At 47.4% G+C, this 20,119-nt stretch overlaps 1 protein-coding gene across 3 annotated transcripts in view; it reads left to right on the top strand.

Moving 5' to 3' along the window:
* Positions 1 to 20,119, top strand: part of elf1 (E74-like ETS transcription factor 1) — a 52,183-nt gene that overhangs the window by 6,492 nt on the left and 25,572 nt on the right. The window contains exon 1 of one of the 3 annotated variants that reach the window (XM_062524183.1): positions 8,654 to 9,017. The exons of 1 other annotated variant lie outside the window; for it this stretch is intronic. The gene's annotated coding sequence lies outside the window, so the exon portion shown is untranslated. Of the gene's footprint in view, positions 1 to 8,653; positions 9,018 to 20,119 lie in introns of those variants that run through there. One more of the 3 variants, XM_062524185.1, reaches the window with a different exon arrangement.

The raw sequence follows: 20,119 nt of genomic DNA, 5'->3' as shown, positions 1-20,119 counted from the left end.
TTTCTGTGTGCCCATGTGTGTTTGCATGTGTGTGTATGTGCATTTCTGTGTGTATTCTGTTTGTGTTCTCTTTCTTTCTATCTCTCTCTGTGTCTCTGTGTGTGTGTGTGTGTGTGTGTTCTGTGTTATCTGTGTGTATTCTGTGTGTGTTCTCTCTTTCTTCCTCTCTCTCTGTGGGTCAGGGATGGAAATTAGCACCAGCCACCAGCCAAATGCTGGTAAAATGTGACAGTGGCTGGTAGATTTCAGACACAAAGTCATATTTTAACATTGAGTGGCTGGTTAATTTCACCAGAAATCTGCTATTGGCTGATAGATTGTCACATTTTCAAATTTTAATTTCCACCCCTGCTGTGGGTGTATCTGTGTGTGTGTGCCTATGTGTGTGTATTTGTGCGTGTGTGTGTGCGTGTGTGTGCCTGCGTGTGTGTGTGTGTGTGTGTGTGTGTGTGTGTGCGCGAGCGCGCGTGCATGTGTGTTTGTGTGAGTGTGTGTGTGTGTGCCTGCGTGTGTGTGTGTGATCTGATATTGGAGTGACAGTGACGGCAAAGAACATAGTGAACATATACACATAGAGACACATAAAACACACACAAACAGACAAGCAGACAGACACACACACACACACACACACACACACACACACACATAGACAGAGAAGCACTCATACACAAAAGCAAGCGCACACATGCACACACTCATTTACATACATAAAAGTTGCAGTAGGGGATGGAGTAGGCGATGGAAACAAAAGCGTGCTTGATATTTGTGGAGAGAATGTGCATCTAGTTTTACTGGCTTTTCTGGATATAAGTTATTTTTGTTGTGTGCTAAATTAAATAAACAGTTTAAATACAGTGCCATTGGAGGTCAAAGGTCACCATTTTTGTGGTATCAGATGATCTCATGAATCTATGTACCATGCTTGATTATGATATGTTAAAGGATAGCTGAGAAATGACCTTACTTCCTGTTTTGCGGCCATGGCATCGTATTTAGATGGATGTCACAGCCAAGCTGTTTTGATTTGTTTTTTTTGTTTGTTTTTTTAAAGCTGTTCGACACATTTGCTCAGCTTGGCCTGAAGATCATATGCCAAGTTGCATAAAGATTGGACAGAATATGTAGCCCCCTAGTGGTCACAGGTCCCCAGGATGATGTCATGAGTCTATATACCAAATTTGTGAAAGATATGTGAAGGGGTTGCTGAGAAATAGGCTTACTTCCTGTTTTGCGACATCTACGGCAAGTTTTATAGGCCGTCACAGCTAAAAGCCTTTGAATTTCAAGATGTTGAATGCATTCGTGTGTCATAAAGATAATCTGGGCAACATTTTGGAAAGATTAGACAACATTTGTGTCAAGAGAAGCCTTGTAAAGGTTTTTGATAAAATCAAAGATGGCAGAAAATCCAATATGGCTGAAAAAGACATAAAATATACATAGAATTCGGCTTGGCCCAAGGGTTCCAGTGATACATTGTTTGTTAAAAATGGATGAACAGGTAAAAAGTTAATAAACATTCATGCCTGTTCAAATTTGACCTGTTGGTGGCGCTAGAGCTCTCCAGCTAGTTGCCTACACAGTATCACCACTTGAGCCCCAGTTACGGGTGGTATGCTGTTAATTTATTACAATATCGGGGAGTTATTACATTATCAGGACCTGCGAAATGAAGGCTAACCTGATAATGTAATAACCTCCCGTTAATGCAATACGTTATTACATTATCAGTAAAATTGTATTACATTATTGGGAAATGCACTTTATTACATTATCGGGAAGTTATTACATTATCAGGTTGTATTACATTTTCAATGGACTCAAGTGCCATTTATTTATTGCATTATCGGGATTTATTACATTATCAGGTTCTACAAGCCTTCTCAGGCTGTTTAGACTGTTTGGACTGTTTAGGATGTCTTGGATAGGGATTTGCAGGAGTGAAATCCTGCCATGTTTTTTGCAAGTCCAGGGTGGTGTCCATCTTTGCTTGTCAAAGCACCTTCTGGATGGTCTGACAAGCAAAGGTGCAGGGTGGGCGATCACCATCATGACTTCATGTGTCATCAAACCGTAAGTTATTGGGAATAGGCTGCACACCTGGCCTCTAGAAAGGATGCATGAAGTATCTCACCAACAGACTCCACAAGAGCCTTCAGTCCTGGGCAGTCGGCTCCATCTGCCAGCGTGAACCTCATCATCCAGATGTGTGTGCTGTCAACACCGTGTTATGTTGCTATAAGATGTCAGTGCCAGCTCTTGTTGGTATGAGTCCTGGATTGAGTTAGGCAAGTCCCGTGTGATACAGGAAATGTCTCACGTTATTTGCTCACGCCCCCTTACATCGCCTGGCATATCTGATCTGCTGTTTGGAACTCTTTCATTTTGTGTCACTCACTCACACACGTGATGGGACTCTCTCTGCTTCATCTAGCTCATTTGTGTCACAGTTCAACACACACACACACACACAGACATACACACACACACACACACACACACACACAACACAACACAACACAACACAAGGACTTGGAAGTGATCGTTTCTGGGAGTAAATGGACAGGGCTATGGTGCCAAGGATGGGAGTCTTTATCAGCTGTATGCCTTGTGTTGAACTTTGCTCCCAGTTCTGAATAAAAGCCTCTTCCAATCGAACTAGATGGAAATGTAAATGCACCTTTGGTCAGACCGAGGGCCGATGTAGCGCCCGCAGGCATGTGATGTGATGTGAACTGTCTGGAATGTTGGCCTTGCGATGCGTTTAATGTTTAATGGGGAAGGGAAGAGTGAGAGAATGTCAGCTCCATGGTCTTAAGCAGGTGGTTATAATGTGCCTTCCCAATAAACCCACTCCCGGCATAACACTCCCCCAGCTTATCGGTGTGTGTGAGGTGCAGCATTGGCCCACAGAAGCGCATGATTTATGCGATAAATGCGTCACTATAACGAATGGATAACTACTAAAGGGAGGCCTGTCGAGATAACGCCGGTAACTTGGGCTGTGAAGTAATACTGGAGTGGGAGGAGCGGGCATTCTTGATGTTTGAGTATTAAACGTTTTATAAACATTTATTTAGCTATAGTTGTGGGTGGTCGGGAGAGACTTAAGACTACCGTTAATGAGAAAGGTTGGGAAATATCAGGGAAGCCGTCAAAACCTTGTCTCACATCTCACTCCACAAGTGAAAACTCTTGAACATAATGAACACAGCTGATTTGAGAGAAGAGTGTTTGGGTCGTTCTGTGCTGCTAACCCTTAGTTATCATAGGCCTGATATGCTCTTTTCTTCAAAGTAGCCAGTATGTGTATGCTAGCATGCACCTTCACTCGTTGACTCGTTGCCTTGTTCTGGGCCTTGTGTGCCATTGTCGGAGAAAGCCAGCACGTGTCATGTGTCCTTGCTGCCTAGCTGAAGGGACCATCGCAATCTGAGCAAAGCAGTGTGTCCATAATTCAACACAGCCTTATTCATTTCCACCAGGTCTTTGCCCCCTTGCTTTGTGTATGCAACATGATCCACGCAGCCAACGCCTTTTGGCGAGGGTTAGCACACGCTATATCATCGCTAGTACCTTGACGACCTCGTCCTGGTGAGTACAGCAGCAGCCTCCAGGTGTTTGTACATACGTCTCCTTATCTGTTTTGTCTGAGATTGTTTATCTGTTTATAGTACGCTTTGTGTGCGCAGAGTGTGTGTTTGTGTATGTTGTGTTTGTTTGTGTGTGTGTGTGTGTGTGTGTGTATATGTGTGTGTGTGTAATCATATTTAACTGTATGTGCTGGTGACCTACCTGAGGAGGTGTAACATTATGGTCAACATGCCATATAACAGCAGGCCACAGACACCGCAAAGGCAATGACTCAGCGATTGTGCGCTGTGTGTGTGTTTGCGCGGCTCGATGGAATTTCCACGGCGCTACCTAGCGTCTGCCCTCCTGCACTCCCCTTTGTCTCGTAGCTCTGGGCGTAAAAACACTCTTCGCTCCGGCTCCGTCATCACTCTCGGTCAAGGTTGACGAGCCACAGACTCCCAAGCGCCGCCCGGATAGTCCTGGGCTTTGTTTTCTGGCTTTTTTTAGCGGAAGGCGGTGAACCAGAAAATGCCTCGGACTGCGCTCTCTTAGGTTTTTAATACGAACGCTCTCGGCTGTGGCAGGGCAGAAGAAAGTAGGCGGGAAGATTAATGACAGTGGTGGTGATGACTCTCAGTAATGACCTTTGAACTGTCTGAACTGCTGTGATTGATACTAATTCTTCCCAATGGGGGGGGGGAGGGGGGTCCAAGAGCCTAGTCTCCTTTAATGTGTTGTGTGTTTTTGCCCATGCTTGGTCCATCTCTGTGGGTCTGATAAAAGCTCCACTCTGCCCCGTCTTTCTCTCTCTCTCTCTCTCTCTCTCTCTCTCTCTCTCTCTCTCTCTCTCTCTCTCTCTCTCTCTCTCTCTCTCTCTCTCTCTCTCTCTCTCTCTCTCTCGCTCTATGTTCCTAGAGAGGGCCCGCTGTCGTAAGACAGGATATAAAGTCCCTTCCTGTGTATCCTGCGACTCATGCACCAGTCATCATCTGAGCCGAGTGCGCTACACAAACAACACCGTCTGCTCCAAGAAAGCTTTTTCCGTCCTTCAAGGCCTCACTTAAGGTCTCACTTTCTTGTCTTCTCTTCCGACTTTATTTTACTTTGTTGTTTTTTTTTTTTTTTTTTAATCAGTTTTAGACTCTCCTTCCAAGGTTCTTCCTACATTACTGCAGATAGTATATTTCAACAAAGTCTTTGTAACTATCAAATGGCACAAGCTGTTTGTTATATGCCAACTCATAAAATGTTGTGGAAGGTTGAACAATGATCAGAAGGCTTTTAGATTTATTTGATTAAAAAATGCCATGAAAACACACCCAGTTTTCAAACTGCCATGTTTTGTTAAATGTAGCTACACATGGTGTATTTGAGTGACTGTTGGAGCAGAAAATAGAGTTGACACAGAGTATGAGTTGCACCAGCATTTTGGGGGTAAGATGTGGTGTCTGCTTTTCCAAAACTGGGCACGTAGCAGAAAAATGAAGGGGTTTTTGTGGGCCCGTGCTGTTTTGCTTGGGCTGGCGTGTGGTAATGCTGAGCGAAGGCTTAGCTTAGCTCGTCATTATTTTTAGGTCGGGAGGCAAAGGTGTGTCACTGACTGCAGCTCTCTCCCAGCCCGTTCACATGACTTAACTCTGGCCTCATCTGTGAGGCTTGGCACATGGCGTGAGCCCGCCCTCACCCTGCCCTCCAGAGAAGTGTGAAAACAAATCCACTGCCATCAGTCTTGTTCTCGGAAGATCCGTGGCTCATTCAAACTCAGCCTGGCTTCATAATACAGTCTTTTGTCTCCCCAACACATGATCTGAAGACCCCCACTTTACACACACTGTTCTCTGTTGAGAGGGCCACTCATCTTCCTGCATTAAAAATCAAAAAAGGGAATAATTCATGGGCAGGGGCAGGGAGTCGATAATTGAAGTCAAACGATGACACCGCGCTGTCAGGGACTGCTCATTAAAACTTTAGAGCGCTGTCTCGCTCGCTTCCTCTAGTCTAACCCATCAAACAAGCATCACAGATGGACCACTATTTCATGTGTCATTTATTTGCTACCAACTATATTTATGCACGGTCCTCATTAGCACTTCGACCAGTTTTAACCCTGTTGAAGCCCTTCAGACGATTTGAGTGAAATGCGGTGTTCTGCGTTCCCCGGGTTCCACCGGCTGTTCTGCTGTTCTGGTGTTACCCGACAGGCGTGCGGGGAGGATCGTGTGTAGAAACCAGGCTCTGGCATCTGCGCGCGAGCTCCCCTTCTGAAAAAAGGTGGAACAGAATGTCCTCCGTCGCATCTGCTAACGAGGCTGCCTGGGAGCGGATCGCAGGCCGGACGGCATGAGCCAGATATGACCTAATGTGTCTATTAAATTTGCCCTTTCATTTGTGCGCCCGTTTATTTGTTTAGAAAAAAGAGAGAGAGAGAGAGAGAGAGAGAGAGAGAGAGAGAGAGAGAGAGAGAGAGAGAAAAATACCCGTGCTGGTTGGCCACAAAGCTTCCCTTCATAAATGGCACCGCGCGTGTTCTCATTCTCTTAATTTAGCTACATGCTAACACGTACGGTAACTGCAGTAACATGATCAAAACAAGACTGGAAACGCATTTTTTTTGTTCAGCGTTGGCAGCTGTTTTTTGTTTTGTTTTTTTGGCATAACTGGCAGCGTCGGGAGGCATTTTTCTTTGACTTTGTTACTCAGCAGCATTACGCTCAGCAACTCAGCATAATTTGTGAGTGCATGTGTGTCAGATTAAGAATTCTCCTCTAACATCGACTACATTAGGGACTTAATGACTTAATAAAGATTTGCCGGGTCTATTTTTCCACTTAACACCTTGTCTTAATGGAGAACGCTCTTTCTTCTGAATGCACTAATGACACACATGTAATATTAAGCCCTGCAACTGGGGCCTGTGGCTGAAGCCTGCCATACAGAGAAGCCCCCCCCCCCCCCACCAACACTGCTGAGCTTGGTTTCCTGTTTGTCAGCTGGATCGTGTCAGATAAAGATGTGCTACAAGAGCCAGCTTTTATTGATATTCACTCAGACAACAGCTCACACGCACATGCTGCATACGCAGATGAGCACACAAACATGCAGACATATAGTATATGCACACAAACAAACCACTCATATGTCCACGGTTATGGCTATGGTGATAGGATTTAGCAGACGCTTTTGTCCAAAGCGACATTGTGCATAGATACACACACACACACACACACACACACACACACACACACACACACACACACAGGCATGCATGAATTCAGTACACACACAGTAGATGTGTTTTCAGGCTGAATGTTGTTGAGCAGCAGCAGCAGCAGCAGCAACAGCAAGTGTTGTTAAATATGCATTTGAATAGTGCTTCAGCAGGGCACCCATAGCGCTTTACAGTGACTCCCCCCACCCTCCTGATACACTCTCTCCATCCCCTGACACCTGCTCATGCTGCTGGGCAGTTGGGATGAAATGGGGGCCAGTGAGCTAGTCGGAGACTCCAGGTGTCATCTGAAAGTAATTGGTCATCTAGGGCTCTCCAGCTGAAGTGGACAGGTGTGCTCACCTTATTGCCGAGCAACACGAAGGACCACTGGGAGAGACACATGCGCCTTTAGCTAAATGTCAACACACACACACACACACACACACACACACACACGCACACACAAATGTTCTCTCTCCTCTCTCTCTCTCTCCTGTGCACAACCACACAGACAGACACACACCTGAGTCTGACCCAGTTGCCAAACAGCATGGTAGTCATGCCCCCTGCACCCCCCCCCCACACACACACCATTCTTTTAATTCTAGAGGGATAACAAGGGCCCTAGGTGAGATTTGGACAGCTCCACTGTGAGACTGACAGCTCTGTCTTAAATATCTTGCTGCAATGGAGTGCGGAGCAGGCCACAAATATCACAACGTCCCCTGGTGTGTGTGTGTGTGTGTGTGTGTGTGTGTGTGTGTGTGTGTGTGTGTGTGTGTGTGTGTGTGTGTGTGTGTGTGTGTGTGTGTGTGTGTGTGTGTGTGTGTGTGTGTGTGTGTGTGTGTGTGTGTGTGTGTGTGTGTGTGTGTGTGAGTGAGAGAGTGTTGCGTGGGTGAGAGTTTGTGCCTGTGTGTGTGTGTGAATGAGTGTTGCATGCTGCATGCGTGTGTATGTGTGTGCGCGTCCATGTGCCTGTGCGTGCGTGTGTGTTTTACAGCCTCTGTTGTTGGCTTTCATGTTGCTCCTGGGTCAAACACAATGGCTGGTTTATGGCTCTCGCTGTGCCCTCGAGGGCCACTCCCCCGATTCATCTGCTCCTACAAACCCATTATTTGCTCTGCAGTGGACTGAAGTCAGCAGGTTGAGATGTAGTGCAGAGGTGTGTGTGTGTGTGTGTGTGTGTGTGTGTGTGTGTGTGTGTGTGTGTGTGTGTGTGTGTGTGTGTGTGTGTGTGTGTGTGTGTGTGTGTGTGTGTGTGTGTGTGTGTGTGTGTGTGTGTGTGTGTGTACGTGTGTACGTGTGTACGTGTGTGTGTACGTGTGTGTGTGTGTGTGTGTGTGTGTGTGTGTGTGTAGGGGGGGTTGATGATTTAGAATCTTTTGCATAGATGGGATCATGAACCACTTCGGTCCGTGTGTTCCTCGATGGCTGGGCTGTTGCCCTCGAGCCTCCCTCGAGGCCTGCGTTGTTTTCCTCCTCCACGCTGAGCCGATCCGATGCTGTGAAGGTACCGGGTCAAAGTCCACGCGTCATCGTGAGTAGTAGGTGACTGAGAGCAGGCCAGATCCTGGCACTCCTTCGCGGCAGAAATGAGTCGTTCGCCTTTCCCAACTGCTCAAGGTGTTGTCTTGAGAGAGCTACTTTGTCCTCCACGCCTCTCCCCTCCCCCCCACCGGAGGCTGCAGCCAATCGCCAGCCTGGCTGCGGCTCACCTGAAAGTCATTTGCATATTGGGCTTGTCCTGGCCTCTGATTGGCTGGCCTGGGGAGTTTCAGCTCCCTCCACCCACCCCTTCCCCCCTCCGAACCAATGGCTGTTGGTGTCGGTGACTCAGTGTGAGAGGGCAAGTTGCTTCACTACACTTCTGCTTTTGAAACTAAAAAATCCTCCAGCAGCCATTGCCTTCGATCGCTTCACTCCCCTCCTCTCCTCTCCTCTCCTCTCCTCTCGCGCTCATTTCAGTTTGTTTGGGGCTGTTTTTATCTGTGGCTGATGTGAGGGGGAGAGGGCAAAAGCAGGTCGCTCCTCTTCAACATAATCGCTATGCCACTCGCCAACCTCTAGGCACACCCTTGGACTATTTTTCTCCCGAGACCAGTCGCCTTTTTTTTTTTCTCTCTCTCTCTCTCTCTTTTTGTTGCCGCCTGTGTTTTTGGTACGCCGTACCCATCTTGACACCTCTTCACAAACATGGAGACTGACACGCAAGCCCTGTGGATCTGAGGTTGGTAACTGATCTTTTGACTCTCTACCCTCCTACTGGTCTTGTGTTTAGTCTAATCAAGCAAGTTGAAGCTTAGTTGTGTTGAATGGGCTTTATGTGCCGGAGTGTTTCTTACATTAAAGTGCTTGTAGAAATTATTGACCAATGTTCAAACCTGAAATGACGCTCAATGATTTTTATGAAAACATCTTTTTATTATCTTACAAAGTTTTATGCAGTGACTGAAATGTCACAGTACCATGTTCAGTGATGTTGGCAAGTGTTTTTATAGACTAATATTTCACCATGCATAACACGTCATGGCTTACTTTCATATAATGTGAAATGCAACGTGTCTTCGCTCAAGTTCTTCGTCATCTACTTTCCACTCTTTCTCACGTGCATTGCCGTTCTACTCCCACTTCACAACATTTTAATTGTTCAATTCTTTAAACTGAAGAATCATTACCATATATGGGTAGTTGGAAGTAGGCTAGGATTGGTGTTTTGCAAGGCCCAGGCCAAGCCCACATGACGGCTTGTGGGTTAGCTGGTGTGGAAACGAGAACTATAACTATAGAGTTTCTCCTGCGGACCACGCAATCCAGCCACGCATCCCAACACCAGGTGCTGCTAAAACCCCAATCTGGCGCCCTGTTGCCGTGCAGATAAGTGCCGTCTCGTGTCGTGTGACATTCATGCGTATGGCATCTCGTGTGCCGCTTCAAGGGCTGTGGCTTATCGAGCTCAGCCCGGCTCAGTCGGACGCTCCAGAACGTTCATGAGATGAATGTTGCTCATCCTGCTCAGCCCGAACGTCGGCAGGTTTTCTTTTGACTGTTAATGTGGGTGGGGAGGTGACAAACAAGTCCCTTGGCTTTGTCCAGCTCATCTTTCCAACGTGGCTCATCTAAGCTTCAAACGTCTTTTTCACGTGGCTGGTGTCAGTGCGGGGGTTAAAAAATGCGATTTTGAGATGGGGCTGGTGCGCGTTTGTGATCTGAAACGTTCACATCAGGTGTGCTTCCTCTTTCTCTCAAACATGTTCCTCTCTGGTATTGGGCTTGCATCAGTTGACAATCCACACACAAGATAATTTTAATTCACATGCATGCAGTGGCCTTGGGGGGTCATATAGTTTGTCATGTGATACGTTCACAAACAAGATCTTGGCTCATGGATTAGATATTTACATTGTTCATTGTTAGATAAGCCTTTAAATTGAATTCCTGAGTCCGTATGTGGAGATGGATCAGATTGATACGCTTCTTCGTTACAGTGTGCTCTCACTGCTATCTCACTAAGCATCTCTGGCAGCTATGCACTCATTTGCTGCGACACCAGCTATTTGCTACCAGCAAGTGCAACAAGTCGTCTAAACAGGACAGCTTTCCCCCCTCTCTCTCTCTTTCCTGTCTTTCTTTTTCTCAATATCTCCCCCACAGCTGAGTAGATGTAGTGGGCTATTTGGATATCTTTCTAATCACACACCACGCCTCATGCAGCCCAGCCATGCAGGCCTCTGATTTGGCTTGTAAATGAAGCTGAGCACCTGGTCTGGTGGCTGGAGACAGCAGCACCTGACTGAATGCCATTGTGTCTTCAGGGGGGGAGGGGGGGAGGGGGGAAGCTGCAGCAACTGGGTGAAAGGGGGGGGGGGGGGGGCAGGGGGCCGCAGAGGTGGCTGAGTTCCTCTTGTCACACGAGGCCGGGCGGGCCTCAGAGATCGGTACACATACTCAGACACACACACACACACACACACACACACACACACACACACACACACACCCTGTACACACAATACTCTGACAACAAGTTGCTGCCTGTAACTAGATCATTAAAAGCAGGAGGAGGAGGTGGTTGGGGTTGAGGAGGAGCTGGTGTGGAGATTGGGACTTAAACTGCTTTGGCCTTACTGGCATTCTGAACAACAGTAGAGGGCTGGGTCGCCCTCCGAGCAGCCAGACTGAGCCAATCGGCTCGCTCCACCCAGTCGACTGTGTGTTGCTGGGCCGGTTGCATAACTGCTAGTGGAGTCTAGAGACAGGTACATATGCCAGTGAGGCTCCTGGAGTTTTATTGCATACCATGGGACTTCACCCACCTGTTGGTCATGACTGAGTTATGCTTTTCCAGTTGTAAAACTGATCAGGGGTTGATAGCGTACAGCATGTGTGGGTGGGTTATGAGGTCAAAGATACGGTAAATGGCTTGTGTTATGTCAAGGAGGTGAAGTCGAGGGGTTGGAATAAGGGTAAGGCATGGTCTTGACTGTACCTGTGTGAAGAAACACAATGGAAGACTGAAGCCAGCATGTGTGGTTGGAAGCTCTTTTCAGTGTGTTTGTGCGATTCTGTAGAATCAGGACATCGGCAGGATGCGGCTCGGGGGGGATGGGGGGGTTGGGGGGGGGTTCCAGAGAAAGAAGAGGGGGGCTGCGTGAAATCAAAGCCCTCTCAGGCGGTGTGGGGGATGCACAGCAGATAAAGTGTTTACGGCACACAGGCTGCCTTCATTCAGCTCCTGCAGGGGAGGTTGGTTCCTTGAGTTTGTTTCCTACACACAGCTGGAGTATCTGCTGCTCCTGTTGAAATGTCTGGAGTGCAGAATGTCAGTGGGTCATCATCACTGTGAAAATGTCACGGAAGAGAAAAAAACAAAACGGTCGAAAAAAGTGCTTGGGAGCTTGTGGGAAAAGCCTTCAGGGCTGAGTGCTTAGGCCTCTCTCAGCAGTTTTTTTGTTTTTGTCTTGGACTACCCCCCCTCAACTCTCTCACACACAAACACACACACACACACACACACACACACACACACACACCCATCACCCATCATGAGTCCAAGGACCTCCACCATGGCCTGTGTGGTCATAAGATGCAGCTCAGTCAGCTCTTTGTGTTCCTGCGGCCCTCTCCCAGGGGCAGATTTGCATCGAGTTTCCATACCGCTGCTGCTGTCCCACCCCACAGACCCACCCAGCCGGGCCGACGCGCTCTCTCTCCCCCGTGTCGCAAGACTCTAGGGCTCATAAACAAGCTCAGACGAGGCAGCTCTTTCTCAAGAATCTGAACCTCACGGGCCACCGTCCCACCACCCACCACCCATCGCAGGCGGCCGGTATCATCTCAGGCACAGAGAGGCAGATTGTAAGACTGGGATATGAGCGTCCTAATCCTTGATTTGTATCGCTGGAGGGGGCTAAAAGTTGCTATCTGTGCTATCTCTGCTCCCAGTGGTTGGGCTTGTAGTTACACGACTCCCCAGCCCCTGACACAAGGCCCCTTTAACACACACATCCCGTCCCCTGTTTAATGCGGACTGTTTGCCAGTGTGTTCCCGGCAGTGTATATACACTCTCCTTTCAACAAAACAGAGAACCGGGCCTTGTGTACACCTAAAAGGAGACCCTTTTGTTAGTGTGGCCCTTTTCAACGGCCCTCTCCCACCTGCCTCTCTCTCTCTCTCTCTCTCTCTCTCTCTCTCTCTCTCCCTCCCTCTCTCTCGCTCTCTCTCTCTCTCTCTCCCTCCCTCCAACTCTGCCTTTGTCCCCACTGAGACAGTTTTCCAGTTTATTGGTCTGCAGCTGCCAGGGGGGGGGGGGGGCAAAGTTGGCGAGGGGGCTCTTTTGGAGCCTGGGCTGCTAAAGGGCAAACGCCTGGGTCTGGAGTTCTGGAGTTCTGGAGGTCTGGAGTTAAAGGACTGGACCAGCCTTCGTCCACACGCCCCGGTGATACACACACAGCCAGCAGGAGAGGAGCGTAGTAACGAGATGGCGGGTTTCTGCGGCGCATCACGTCATGGTCTCATGGCGTCTCTCCTGATAAGGCCCGGGGTTATGCAATGCCACCGTGGCTAGAGGGTGGAGTCAGGACATACCAAGGGGAAGGGCAGGCGGGTTGGGGGGGGGGTCACGGGCACTGGCTGGGCATGTTGCCACTTAGGTGGCATTGCGGCTGTGGGGGTGGATTTCCACGCGCAAAATGGGTCTCTTAGGGTATTTAGGTGAAAAATTAGCAAAGAATGTGTCTGGCCAGGTAAGAGCATTTATCTCTGCGTGTGTGTGTGTGTGTGTGTGTGTGTGTGTGTGTGTGTGTGTGTGTGTGTGTCCATGTGACAGACAGAGGGAGAGAGAGAGCCAGGAGAGATACTCCCACAGATAAACATTTCACAAATGAGTCCCTGCCTGAAAAAGCTCTTTGTAAGTTTCCCTCCAAGTGTTTTACACACATGCCTGCACCGGTTTGCCGCAGTAGTACATCCTGTGCTCAGGTTATTTCTGATTTGGGACACCGAGAGATAAAGTTGACTTCTAACCACTTCCTCATTAAACCATAGATGCTGCATAAAGATGCCTGATGCTATTAGAACATGTGTTGCAGAGCATTCAACACTTTTAGCACAGTACTTTTCTTACTGATGAGGCTGCATGCCTTAAAACATACATCATAGGGCTTGGTACTTAGCGCATAATATGCACCAGAGTCTTCAAACAAACTACACCTTGTTTTTCCTGCCCTGACACATATACCAAAAATGTCACGTGAAACACAGTAGCCCAAAGTGAAACCTTTTTCCAGTAAATTCCTAAAATGTGACCCGCTTAAACAAGATTGAGCAGTCAAGAGAAAAAAAAGAAACATTCTGTTCTCCTCTCAAGGCATTGGGTAACACGTAGGATTTTTTCTGCATGTGTCACATTGTGTTGCATAGCCCACATACGTAGGTAGCATGTAGGCCTAATATGCAAAGAGATTCCCTTCTGCTAAGTGTTATGGATTGACATCTCTTCTGACAGGCATAGCCAGCCATTAAAGAGGCCAGCAGAGTGTAAAGTACTGCTCTGCTTTAGCTCTGCTGGGGGGGAAGGAGAGTGTCATTAGCACAGAGCTAACACATATCCTGTGTGTGGTGAATATGAAATGGCCTTCAAAGCGAAAAAAAAAAATGACACGGGCGCTAGCTATCGCTATAGCTACTGCCACGGAACATATGTTGCTGTTTTGAAACAGATAAAAGAGGAACTCATAATGAGCAGGAGATAATGTATGTGATGGCGGGAATCCAAGCCAAGTCAACAAAGGAAGTTGAGCAGATGCAGAGTGCGACAGAACCTTCTCTGATGTGAAGAGCGCACTGATGCACAGTGATAAAGGTCACTCTTGTCGAGGAGTGAGTCCGTGCGAGTCGTGGGAGTGCTTGTGTGTGGGTGTGATTCACTGTTAGCGGAGTAAGATTACAGCAGTGTAAAAAAAGTCCTGCAGGATCCTTCTGAGATCTTGCATTTGCTCCCCTCTGCTTTTCTCTAATTGCTGTCTTCGTCACTGAAAGGGAGGAGAAGGCCTTGTGGCAGCCTAGTTATTGTGTGTGTAGTAGGGTGTGTGGAAACAAATGGGCTTTTTTTGCATCTCACTAACTGTTGAAACGATGCCAAGGGCATTGTTTATCTAATGTAGTAAATGGTTAGTTGATCCTGGTGGCCATTTTATCTTTCCTTTTGGTGTTGAGGAGAAATGTGCTCTGATACTACCTCTGTGCCTTGACATTCGGTGATAAATAAGTGACCATGTTTTGCTGTTGCAGTCTCCTCCCATTTTTTCCTTCCTTTCTTTCCGGCAAATTCCTTTTCTCCGTGTCATTGGTCTCTCACACATACTCCTAAGAGATCGACGCCCTCCTTATTCCCCTCTTTCTCTCTCCGCACCGTTCGTTATTGCCCTTACAATTATCCTATAGGCTGGTTTCTAGGCAACGGCCTGGCCTTGTTTACCTTTCTCTTTTGCATGAGCCGAGGCCCTGATCCCCAGGTGACTTGAGGACTGCCTGAACTAAAACAAGTGGCTTTAATGTACTTGTCTCCATTTGTTTGCGCTCGCAGCAGGTGGATGGTATGTTTAATTGAAATTCTATCAGGCCCTTAAAGGGACTCCACAGAGTACATGTAGTCATGTACCCTCTGGGCTTTGCCTCCTTGAGACTCTTTGGATGAAGGCCGATACATTGTTCTCATTTGGAGAAGTATTTTGTCCTGTTTTGAGCAGGTTGACCAGCAGGTTGTTGATGCTGGAGGCAGCTCTCGTCCCTTGCTCTCTATTTTATTGTGTGCTGCCGTATTGCGGGCCTCTCCCATCTTCCTGCTATCATAAGCAAACGATCTGCTTTGCGAAGGCTCACATTGTTCCTCAAATATTGACCTGTATCCTTTATACACACATGCGCACACACACACACACACACACTCAAACTACAGTCATTACCTCCTGCCTTTCATCTCTGCACAACAAAATGGTGGCTCCACTTCACTGCTTCTAGTCATAAGAACAATCTTTTTCAAACCTCTATGATAATATGTATTAAGGCATTTTGTTATTTAGAGCGTAAGATAGTTCTGACTGTGTCTTGTGTGTCTATTGTGTTTTGAGGCCTATACTTTGTGTCTATATTTGCACTGTTCCTGCATCCATTCTTCCTTCTACTGGTGGTGGTTCCTGTACAAACAGATTTAATTAGCTGGTAATTAGGTCAGTTATGCATTGAGTTATAATGGCTTTATTAATGTTTGCTCTCGGTTAGAAAAGGGGCGTCAGCAGACATGCGAATATTAAAACACATTCATATCTAGTCCAGGCAGAGGAAACCTCACGTCTCCTCAGAACATTTAGTAAAGACACAACAGGGCTACACCTTTCTCACATGACTTGATATGGTCTGCCTGTTCTACTCTTACTGTGTCGCTGTGATGTGTGATACAGAAGATGACATTGCTCGGTGCAGTAGGAACACCAGACGGGCTCTGTCAACCCGGTAGCCTTCTTATTATCTTTATCCTCTCCATTATCTGAAGAGAAGAGCGAGATGTTTGTGTACTGTGATAGATGTGCAAAAGAAAAAAACTCCGTGTGGCAGCGCAGCGTGCTCAGTTTGGTTTGGTTCGGTCGGTCGGCTCGTTTGAAATGGCTGCTTTTGAAGATGAACGCAGCATGCCTGCCACTGGACAGTTTGTGTTCGGACATGCTCGGTATGCGGCTGGCTTTGAAAACGCTAGTCATGGTCTATGATGCAAAAGGGAGCCAAGGCTGTTGCAGACGAAAGGACAGCCCAGTCAGCCACATAGACAGCCTAATGTACAACACGTACAAGGGTGCGTTCCACCCTTCTTTAGCTTGGGTTATACATCACTGCAAAACACCCCCCTCGGCGGTTTGCAACCTTGAGAGATGGCGTTTCAACGAAAAAACCCTTATCGTGCCACACTACCATGGCATGGAGTCAAGCAAAGTTGGCGTCAATCAGAGTCAAAGTGACCCCAGGGTTGTCTTTGGGTTTGTCACCCCAAGGCTACGTTAAGGCATGAGAGTGGGGGCATGTTTTATCGGTGTGTTTGGGACCTAATATCTCTCTCTTGCTCTCTCTCTCTCTCTCTCTCTCTCTCTCTCTCTGTCTCTCTGGGTTTGCCTCCTACGCCTCCTGCTTCTCAAATGCGCTGAGACATGTTGGTATCGGTATGAACCTACAAAGACCAGTCGATGGGTGGAGAGTCAAGATGGTGGGTTTGTCGCTGTTTCACAATAAGCACCTTGGCAGCCTGGTAATGGGCCATCATGCCGATCGAATGACTTTTTTTCTAGATTAGCCTCCGCATGATGAAAGCATTTTAAAATGGTAAACATTTGTCAGTCCTTCCCACTTTGTGCCTTCAGTTGAAACCACAAGCTATTTGCGTAACACATATACAAAGGTAGCCACGCCAGAAAAAGAACGAGACTGAGGGATTGCTCAACTCCTGAGTGAGTGGAGAGTTCTATGGTGGAAACAACTGTTTTTAACTTAACAGGTTTCCATCTGTGGGGGGAATTCTTTCAGGTCTGCATCCAGGGACGAATGTGCATCTGGGATATATCTCACTACCTGGACTCTGCCGGGAAGCGCACCGGTATCCATCGAGCGCCGGGAATTGTTCTCCGCGTGCAGGAGCCAAAATGACAGCCGGCGGTGCCAAAACCAAGGCATCCGAGGCACGGTTGGGTTTGGCTGCTGTGTCGGTGGCAGCTGAGATGTTGCGGGAGATGTGTGTGTGTGTGGTTCTGCTTGCAGTTAACCACTGGCCTAGTGTTTTTCCACCGGCTCCCTCCAAAATGGCAAGGTGCTGTTCAAACACTTGGTAGAGTCCAGCCAACCCAACGCAGGGTTATTAATGAGCATGTCGCATTCCTTATGCTGTGTGATTTGTCAGGTCTTGTTAGCATTAGCTCTTGTTAGTTGTTTTCAGTATGACAAGAACCCATTTCTGACCTGTACATGAAGCAGTCGACAGATAAAAGTGGTGGAATATTCGCATGTGGTCTTTGTATACTTTGGAGAGTAGCTAAATGAGATACGAAAGACCTCAGCAACTGGGTGATAGGTGATATAGATGTTTGGAGCTCATTTGGAGCAGTCAGAAGGTCCTGAGGACAGTTGCACTTTTTTGTGCATTTGCAGCAATTTCCTGTCTCCTTTTTCACAACTGTCACGGCCCTTCCCGTCCGCAGTGTTGCGGCCAGTTGCGGCCAGTTGCCACATAGTAGAAATAGCCCCGGCGCTGCAGATGGCACAATGCCCCCTGCCAAGATCTCACCCTGTGCTTCGTGTGCCACGCATCACTGGATGTCGGAGGTCGACACTCGCCCCAGCTGGTAGGCCGTGATGATTTATCTGTCGTGTGCGGGGTGTAGCATGAGCTGTGGAGTTTGCGTTGAGCGCGCCTCAAAAAAGGCCTTAGTCGAATGTGACGTGTGTCAACTGCGAAGATCTGCCGTGGCCGGGGAAGTGTGAGAGAGGGGAGATTTTGCGAGAGGAAGTGAATATGGGTGCACCCTGTTCTGTTTTTGCATGTCAGTTTGTTTTTTTTTCAGCATGCTACGCAAGTGTGCTTTTTTTTTTGCCTGAGTGACACAATATAATACTGTTCTCGGGCCTGTAGTCAGAAACTCGCAATGTTTTTGAGTTTGTCCTTGAGTAAAAGTGGAATGCACGAGAGAAGTGAAAAAAAAAACGTGATCAAAAGGCAAGATTTGACCACTCTTGGTGACGAACATTGAGGGGAGATCTGCGTGATACAGTGTACAAGTGTGGCAGTTCTCAGAATTCGACTGAAGCCGCAGCTGAGTTGGTGGTTTTGAAGAGCTAAATGAGTAAGGGGTGCTGGGTGCTCTAGACTGATGGAGGTTGACATGATGTTCTCTAAAAGCATCTTGGGCCCATCTTTCATTGGCTACATGTACACACTCACCTGTTTTCTTTTTAACTGAGTCCCTTGAAGCAAGTCTCTCATTTTAACTCTAGAACAAGGCCTCCTGAGAGTTATTGATGGTGGGATCATCATGTGGAAATGTGCAGAACTAATTTAACTCAGTTTAGCAGACACTTTTATCCAACACAACCTACAAAATAAGAACATTCAAGCCACACTGCAAAGGAGAACTTAGGTAACAATAAATGCCACAGTAACTTCCTGTGTATTAGCCGCATTAGGCATAAGCCGCAGGACAGTGTTTTCTGCTAGTTAAAAGAAACAAAACCATATTTAAAAACATGTTAACTTTCCCCGTGTATTAACCTCATAGCTGAAGAAATTGAGCAAAATCAATGTACAAGCCACGGCTAATAGTTGATAGTTGGAAAAGGACGCTACTAAGGACTACAAGACTACCAGAGGAGGAGAGCACAGGAGCTTCTGCACTGGTGTTGTTGGAGGGGAGAGAGCTGGAAGGAGAGGGAGCTGGAAGGAAGTAGAAGAAGGGGAGAAAGGAAGTGCATGTTGAGAGATGCAGACATCACTGAGTTTGAGTGAGTTTGAGTTGTCTGTGTCTGTGTGTGTGTGTGTGTGTGTGTGTGTGTGTGTGTGTGTGTGTGTGTGTGTGTGTGTGTGTGTGTGTGTGTGTGTGTGTGTGTGTGTGTGTGTGTGTGTGTGTGTGTGTGTGTGTGTGTGTGTGTGTGTGTGTGATGGGGTGGGGGGAGGTTTAGAGAAGTTTCCACTGTGGTAGTGTGTGTAAGAGAGAAAAAGAGAGAAAGAGAGAGAGAGAGAGAGAGAGAGAGAGTGAGAGAGAGAGAGAGAGAGAGAGAGAGAGAGAGAGAAGTGTTCATCTCTACTGTGGTCTAACAGACAGGAAGCAGCAAACCCAGAGCTTAGTGATGCTTTTCCTGTCAGCGCAAGATTCACAGGTCAGTTTGTGACGGAAGGGGGTTTTTGGCACCTCACAAACGCTCTAGTTTCTTCTATAGAACCGAACTCTCTCACCCAATACCCCCTCCCCCCTGTGCCACAGAGGCTACACACACCACACATGCACCCCACAGACATTCTAGTTTCTTCTTTAGAACCGAACTCTCTCACCCGATACCCCCTCCCCCCTGTGCCACACACCACACACCCACACACACACAGACACACGTACACCTCACAAACACTGCAGTTTCATCTTTAGAACCGAACTCTCTCACCTGATACCTCTCCCCCTCCCAGCAAGCTCTTCACACTATTGAGCATAAGGTGCAGCCAATAAGAGAAGTAAGACCTGAAGAAGAATCAAACAGAGTCAAGCAGAGGTTCCACGGGAGAACTGCTCTTGCATACCAATCATCTACAGTATTATGTATCATACTGGTTAGAAACAGGGTTATAATACAACAAAACGATTTTAGCGAACCATATTAGAAAAAAAGTCATCCCTGTTTAACTTGCAGAGAGGCCTCAGTTAACAGCCTGGGTGACTCTTCAAACTGACAGTAGCACGTATTATCTCATTAGCGGTGTTAGCAGGACGTGCGTTTTTAGCTGTAGATGCGGTTGTATAATACGGAGAAGCATGTGGAGTATTTCTGCTATGATGGCTGAGGGGAGTGTTGCTGATGTCAGACTCCTGTTCTGGCTGATGTGTGAGGAAGGGCTCCCCACATGGTGACCCCAGGTACTGCACGTCTTGCAAAGCTCTCATCTCCATATGTGTATGCAAGGGTGTGTGTGTGTGTGTGTGTGTGTGTGTGTGTGTGTGTGTGTCTGTGTGTGTGTGTGTGTGTGTGTGTGCACGCGCACTTGTGTTTGTGTCTGTGTGTGTGTGTGTGTCTGTGATACTCAGAAAACA

Source organism: Sardina pilchardus, chromosome 21 (assembly GCF_963854185.1).
Source record: "Sardina pilchardus chromosome 21, fSarPil1.1, whole genome shotgun sequence".
Taxonomy (NCBI): Eukaryota; Metazoa; Chordata; class Actinopteri; order Clupeiformes; family Clupeidae; genus Sardina; species Sardina pilchardus.
This window is presented reverse-complemented; position numbering and strand designations above follow the sequence as displayed.